Source organism: Dermacentor silvarum, chromosome 4 (genome assembly GCF_013339745.2).
Source record: "Dermacentor silvarum isolate Dsil-2018 chromosome 4, BIME_Dsil_1.4, whole genome shotgun sequence".
Classification (NCBI taxonomy): Eukaryota; Metazoa; Arthropoda; class Arachnida; order Ixodida; family Ixodidae; genus Dermacentor; species Dermacentor silvarum.
Genome location: NC_051157.2, coordinates 208,019,659 through 208,027,521, shown reverse-complemented (window position 1 = coordinate 208,027,521; position 7,863 = coordinate 208,019,659).

Here is a 7,863-nt window from a genome sequence, read left to right as displayed (position 1 = left end):
GCTTTCAGGCCCGCCGACTGCGCAGAGTGACTTTCAACATGGCTCTGAGGCGGAAAAAAACAATATATAAAGAAGTGAAAGCGCGCGCTATCATCGTCCAATCGCAGATACAGGAGAGAGAGAAGCGGCTTTGTTCAAAGGATGGCGGTACTTTTCTTATATAGGGACTTTAGCGAGGAGCACATGTTGGCGCCGTCGCTCTTCCGTGTTGTTGTTTGCGAACGCCTTAAACTAAGTTTTGCGGCAACTGCGACGTTGTTTCACGGCATTTTCCATCACCATGACCTGCTGCGCCTACGCATGCCAAAATAGTTTCAGCAAAGGCAAGAAGCTTAATCATTTTGTACACCAACAGGCTTGAATTCGCGGGCACGCAAATCTGCGTGTGAAAACGTGATTACGAAGCTTTTACGATTCAGTTCAATCTTTTTGACATTTGAGGCTCGACCTTGAAAACTAATCTTAGGGAAAGCAACTCTGCCTTTTGTGGTTACTTACTAGCTTTGTTTAGAGCGAATAACTTTGCTTCTTTTGTTCATGTTCGTCGTTGGCGCGGCCACCCGGTGGATTTGCGATACAAAGGCACCGATGAAAAGCGTGCGTGCTCTCCCGAAACCGAGTTACGGGGTGTGTTCACCGCCGAAGGACAGCATCATGGGTCTTTGAGACGTACGTGCTAATTCGCGAGAGCTTTAAAGTTTGTGAAGGTTACGATGCGGGGGTGTAGCACTCGCAAAGAAAACATGCGGTCGCCTGCTCGTTCACTGGCTGGTGTCGTTTGCTCGTTCGTTTAGTCGTTCGCTTGCTTGTTCGTTCAACCATAGAGAAAGAAATTCAACAAGACGGGACACTCGGCAAAAACTGGCAACAGGAAACACGTCGCCATACGTCATGCTTTACTTTTGATGCCGAACGCTAGCTGCCGCGAGCATCGAAAAAAAAAAGAAAGTGAAATTAAGTTAAGAGGCATTGATTTATTTTTTAAATTCTTTGCCGCGAAAACTAAAACGTTTTGCGTATAAATGAACTGAAGCTTTGCGACTCATTTTTCTTGCCTTACCTAGCCACAGGTCAATGACGCGCCAGATACATGCCATAGAGTAACATACAAGGATAACAGTGGACACTTCCATATAGGCCCCTGCGGCCGATTTTTGTTCGCAGCGCACCTAGCGGGTGTGTGGAATCTACGCAGACTCAGAGATTAGGACCGCAGCAAAACTAATCTCGAAGGCTATCTTCTGGCGATTAGAAAATGTACACCGCCTCCAAGATTGCTTCCGTGCCAGTGCTCGTCCCGGAGGCTATATTATGGCTATATTTTGATTTTTTTTAACGCGTTGCTTGCATGCATCGAGTAGCTTCGTGTAAGCTGTACCGCCAGAGCAGCAAGCACACGATGCCACTGTGTGTTTATGCAGGCACTTTAAATAAACATGACAAGTGTTGGAAGAGACGAAACTTTATTTTTCAGTCATTCTCAGTAAGCACATGTACACTTTTTTGTCGCAACGTTCGATGAACGCAAGCACAAAAAGATGGGTGCACTGCACAATGAGAAACATGCCAATACAGCTGCCACATGTTGAGAATAAATTTCACAAAAGGAATAAACAGGCGATATTATGAAAAACCCCACAGAACAGTAAAACTCCAGAAGACGGCATTAGCATTAAAGAGGAAAACAACGCTCGTCCTTTGAAGCCTAACCTTTCTTATTAAGTGGTAGTTTCGGGCTGCATAGCAAACAAGGAATGAAGGCTGCTCACTGCAGTTGTCAGCCAACCACGTTCTCTCCCTGTCCTGCCGTTGTTACTGCACCTCGCAACACAGCAGTAGTTCCCGTAGTACTTGACTATGGTCGGCATGACCTGAAAAAAATAGTATTGCTTATGTCTTCTCTCCCGCCTTCGCACAAATTTTCACCTACGCACTTCAGATCGCCCTTTCGCGAAAAGCGTCACGTGCAATTGTCGCAGCTAGCAAAAAAAAAAAAGCAACCTTAGGTGCCATGCATGTGCCACTGAGGCAGGAGTGTTTATTCAGAATACGTCGTAGCCACAGCTTACAAACATTCTTCTCAATTTGCAAGTTCTCTCTCATTGCGCTCGTAACAAAGGCTTCAAGCAATCTGCGCACGCCACGAATAACGATCCTAAGCATAACTGCATTCTTTCACACAAGTGCAACACACGTGCATTAAATTCAGACTACGTATACCGGCGTGTGCCGACCCACTTTCTCGCGCCCAGAAACGATTTTCTCGCAAACGTGCTGCGCAGCATTCCAAATTGCTGTTTCTTACATAATGTGAAGCAATCCACGAACATCATGCGCGAAGTGAAGAACACAAAAAGCTCTCTACGCCGAACAGCACAATGCGACAAATGTTAACTTACGGCTGAAGTGACAAATACATAAGCAATTTGCAAAGTAATGAAGACAAAAAACAACGTAATAAAGGCCTTCTTACCAAGCAGCAGCCAAGCAGACAGACACGTTCTGGCAGGCGAACCCAGCAAAGACCACGCAGACGTTATCGCACATCTTTTGTAGCGTCGGATTGCCTGATCACACCATGGCCGATATTTTGTAGCGATGCGTTATTCTTTTTACTAGTCTTATCATCCACCGCTCACGGCCGGCTGATCCCGTTGATAACGTCTACGTCTACAGCATGGTGGAAGAATATTTAGGTGTTGACACTGCGCGAAAGCGAGCGTCCAGATTATGTTCGGCCGCGCGCGGGCGCACCGAGTAGCTCTGCTGCGAGCAGATAGATGGCGCCGCGGCCAGCGGTCCCAGCTTAGCGGCGCCGGCGGCTTCGCATTCCTCTGCCTCCGGTAAATTTTCGTTCATAGTGGCACCAGTAAAACTCAAAGCGCGAAGGAAATTCGTTATTTCGGATTAAGGTGATGAGTGTACCAGGCTGAATGCTTTGCTAACATGAACGTATAATGTGCTGGGCGTGAATGACGTGAACACGGATCGATCGGGCAGCACTCAACGCCCACTCACATTCCGCTCGCGCGCACAATTTGTTGCGGCCGATCTAGTCATGCATACAAGCATAAAAAATGAAAGCGTAAGCCCGCGTGCTGCCCCTCGATTAGAAGAAAATAGTGACTGCACCGGAAAATTCAAACTCATAAAACCGTTCAAGCATCGTCACGCGAATTCAGAGTGGGCGTGATATAATTTAAGAAATGAAACGGCGCAAGCTTGCGATATGCAACGCACTAGAGCAAAGTGGGTGTTCATGGCTAGAACCTATGATGAGAAAGCACATAGCTATGTGAAGAAATCTTTCAAAAGATAATTTATCAGGCGGGACGAAGGCGGGCGTTTTATCTTGGATTACAATATCACTAATACAGTTTACTTGTGAAAATATTTTTTTATTTCAATTCCACTTAACATAGACTGTGTATATTATTCCTTTGGCTTTCGTCGTTTGGGGAGCGAGTGACTCTTGCAGGATCTAAGAGGTGACTTTATTTTTTTAAAGTATATATGAGCATGAGAGAATGTAAGATTATTTGGCCCAGTGCATGTCCACAAATACACTTACACCCACCACACAATAATGTCAGACTTTTTTTTTATTTTGCAAGGACACCAGAATAAAAAAAAATGTGCATGAAGCAGCTCAATAATTTTAACAGCAGATAACCATTCCAGAAGCTTACGCTTTCATGCACTCCCACAATGCAAAAATGTAGAATAAAAACAGCTAAGCGTTAATTACACAACATACGCGCATTGTAAAAAAATACTTAGCTAAGATGGAACAAACCTAAAAATCAGGTACAGATCTGCACAGACAACAGCAGCATTATATATATATATATATATATATATATATATATATATATATATATATGCAGAAAAATTTGCACAGGGTGCGTCGCATCGATGTTGTCGAGTTTCGACCGACGTCGCTTAGTTGCTTGCGCAGGAGGTTCTCTCTTCCTCGGCGGCTTTCGTAGTTTACTTGACCATGTGAGGTACTTTGGACAGTTCGGAAATATGGTGGGAACCGCATTTGCAGACAGAACAGGCCTCTTTGGCGCGTCAAGTAGCACCCTTCCATGGAGCTCCGCGTAATATGTCGTCGATATCATATAGCCTGAAAATGCTTGGCGCAGACGTGGTCGGTAGGCATTAGAGTTCTGTCTGCCCTCGGAATTGCACGGCGCCACTGCTCTAAACGACCGCTGTCAGACGGCGCTTTGAATAGAGGCACACGCTCCGCACAAGTTCGGTATCCAGAATTTCAGTTCGTGACGAAGCACTTTCTACCCATTTCAAACTCTCAGAAGCCCGCTTCCACCTTGGTCGAGGGCCCGTGGCGACAATACACAAGCACAAGATGATGAACGGCACGTGAACAAAAAGTGTGCCTTCAATACAGCACGGCCGCACATGCAAGCACAAAGCGCACAGACAGAGAAGCACGCGCCTTCCCGCCGAGGCTGGGACCGCATACCGCAGCGCCCTCTACGACGCCGCCGAACCAGCTGCCACCAAGCCGAACATAATCTGGACGCGAGCGAGCGGCGCTTTCGCGCGCGTTGGGGGGAGAGTGTCAGCACCTCTCCTTATTCTTACACCGTGGTCTACAGCCACATAGACAAGCAGACGTATAGTGCACTATAGAAAAGTTACTACGATAGATAACTAGTACGCGCGTTCCCTTGGAGACAGGGAGTGTTGTATTGCCCTCTAGCGGGCGGCATGAAGCTGCATAGCTCGGCCGCTTTTAGGCTCGAGTGGCCACTCTTGTAATCCGTATGTGACATGCGTCATCCGCCAGACACTCCCCCGAAGCCAGCGAGGACGGCTGCGCGCGCCTTAGGCCTCATTCACACAGCCGTCAAACGCTCCGTCACGTCACCGTCACGTCAAAAAAACGCACAGCAGGCGCGACGGAGCAGTGTACGAATAGGCGACTTTCGCAATGCCGAGCGGTTTTCTGCTGCTGTTCTTGATTTGCAAGCGGAGACCGCAACAAGGGCGCAAAGCTCGGCGACGAACAAGTACGTGGGGGCGAAAAAATGTGCAGGAATCGCAAGTTCGGCCATCGGCGTGGTCCATGTCGCACATTTGAGCACCAACGAAACGCACAGCTGAGTTTTCGACGTGCCGCACGTGGAACCAATGCTGGCACGCATGTAAACAAACCAGCCGCCGCTGCTGTTGCCAGCTTCAGCTTTGTAATATGGCTGTATTTAGCGTCTGCTTCTTAATTTCTGATTGGTCGATATTTGAGGGGCGGGGATCCGTCACCGTGCTGGCGACGGAAACGTAGAGCACCGCTCTGCGTCGCCGGCGAGCCGTTTTTGAGGGGAAAACGACTCGGAAACCCTCTGCCCTGACGAAAACGGATGCCGTGACGGTGACGTGACGCAGCGTTTGACGGCTGTGTGAATGAGGCCTTAAGCCCGACCCTCATGGAGCGAACTTCCCCGACGACGTTCGCGCGTCAAAAAGTGTAGCGAGACGCGCCGCCGTGTTTTCGCCTCACCGCCCCTCATGCGACGATCCAGCGGCGAACGCCGCCGAGCCGCTATCGATGTGGCCAGCCGTGAAGCAGGATATTACTGTTTTTTAAATGTAACCCACAGTAAGATTTAGCATGTTGCGACACTTAATAACGCCATAACTTAATGTTTTATAATTTTTTCTTGAGTTATTTCTTCTACAACATACGCGGTTTCATTAAGCTTTGAATTTCGCATACATAGGGCAACCAAGTAATTCTATGTGTGTGTGCGTCAGGAAAGTGCCAGAGGCAGCGCAATGGAAGCCAGGAGCGCGTTGTATTTTTACTTCCCATGTCCGCCGATCTGCAGCGAAACAGACAAGCAGTACAAGCTATCTACCATAGCCCCCGAAAGCTTTCCATCTCAGAGGCCATATGCCATCGTCGCGCCTATCTCCCAGCATTACCAACAGGTGGCGCTCGCATCTCAATGAAAATTTCTCTCGCTAGGCTTAGACGCGTTCGAAACGAGAAGCGATCTCGAAAATTCCTCAAGATTAGCCATAACACTCTCTCGTCGAAGCGGCATGAGACTAAGCAAAAGCCGTTTGCGCAGTCAGTTGCTACGAACGAAGTGAATTCTACAAAAACAACGCCAAATTCAGTTCGAAGCGGGCGACTGGGACCGCCGCCATGTTTTACATAAGCTCAATCCCATGATGCAACGGCCGGAAGTGCTGCCTCCTGATTGGATCGGGTTTGTCGCCGCGCGCTGGACGCGTCCGGCGGCGGGCGAAAATATTGTGACGGGGCGTCAAATAGACGAAAAAGGGATAGTATTTATCTACATGGATTGTTGGCAGAGATGTCCAAGATGGCTGAACACGCGCAGCGTTTTTCGGCGATCGTCGTCTTCTTCCTTAATGCAAGGAGGCGGCCCGTAACATCTAACCGCGGCGAAAAACCGGCGGTGTCGTGACGGGAGGAGTTGTACGCGAACGTGACGTATGGCAAAGCGCTGTCCCAGTCCCGATGATCGTCAGACACGTACATCGACAGCATATCGGTTAAGGTGCGGTTCAGCCTTTCGGTGAGCCCGTTGGTTTGCGGGTGGTACGCAGTAGTGAGCTTGTGCTCCACAGAACAGGAACGAAGGAGGTCATCGACAACTTTCGACAAGAAGTAGCGGCCTCGGTCTGTGAGCAGTTGCCGAGGAGCACCATGACGAAGGATGACGTCATGAAGGAGGAAATCGGCGACGTCAGTGGCGCAACTAGTCGGCAAAGCTCGCGTGATGGCAAAACGCGTAGCGTAGTCGGTCGCAACTGCGATCCACTTGTTCCCTGAAGCAGACGAAGGAAATGGGCCGAGGAGGTCGAGACCGACGCGGTAGAATGGCTCCTGGGGTATGTGAATTGGATGCAGAAGGCCTGCAGGCAACCCTGAGGGCCGTTTACGTCGCTGACAAAGGTCACACGCAGCAACGTAGCGTCGAACAGATCGGTACAGACCAGGCCAGAAAAACCGGCGCCGCACGCGATCGTATGTGCGGGATACGCCAAGATGGCCAGCGGTCGGAGCATCGTGGAGTTCCTGGAGAACAGTAGCACGAAGATGCTTGGGGAGAACAAGCAGAAGCTCTGGGCCGTCGGGAGTGGTACTACGACGGTAAAGAATATCGTCGAAAATGAACTCGCTGTATACTGTCATGCCACGTAGTATGTTTTCTTCTGTGTATGTGGATGACATCCAAATAGGTTACAAATCATGCAATCTAAATATCTGCGAGCGACAAGTACAGCTTGGCTTAAATAAATTGTCTAAGTGGGCGGACGAGAACGGTTTTAAATTAAACCCTCAAAAAAGTACGTGTGTCCTCTTCTCTAACAAGAGGGGTGTACTGCGGGACCCGGTAATAGATATCAATGGAGAACGACTATCTGTAAGCCGTGAACATAAATTTCTAGGTATCATTTTAGACTGCAAGTTAAATTTTGTCCCACACCTGAAGTATCTTAAAGCAAAATGCCTCAAGACTATGAATCTGCTGAAGCTTTTGTCACGCACATCCTGGGGAAGTGACAGGAGATGCCTCATAAAGTTATACAAAAGTCTTATATTATCGCGTCTTGACTATGGAGCAGTAGTCTATAATTCTGCGAGGCCTAGTGTTTTGAAAATGCTGGATCCTATTCACCACCTAGGCATCCGCCTTGCTACAGGTGCCTTCAGGACTAGTCCTGTACAAAGCCTGTACGTCGAGTCAGACGTATGGTCTCTATTCTTCCAAAGGACATATTTAAGTTTCTCCTATGCCTTGAAGGTAAAATCTGCAGTAGACCACCCATGCCACTCAATTATTCAGGACTTGTCCACGG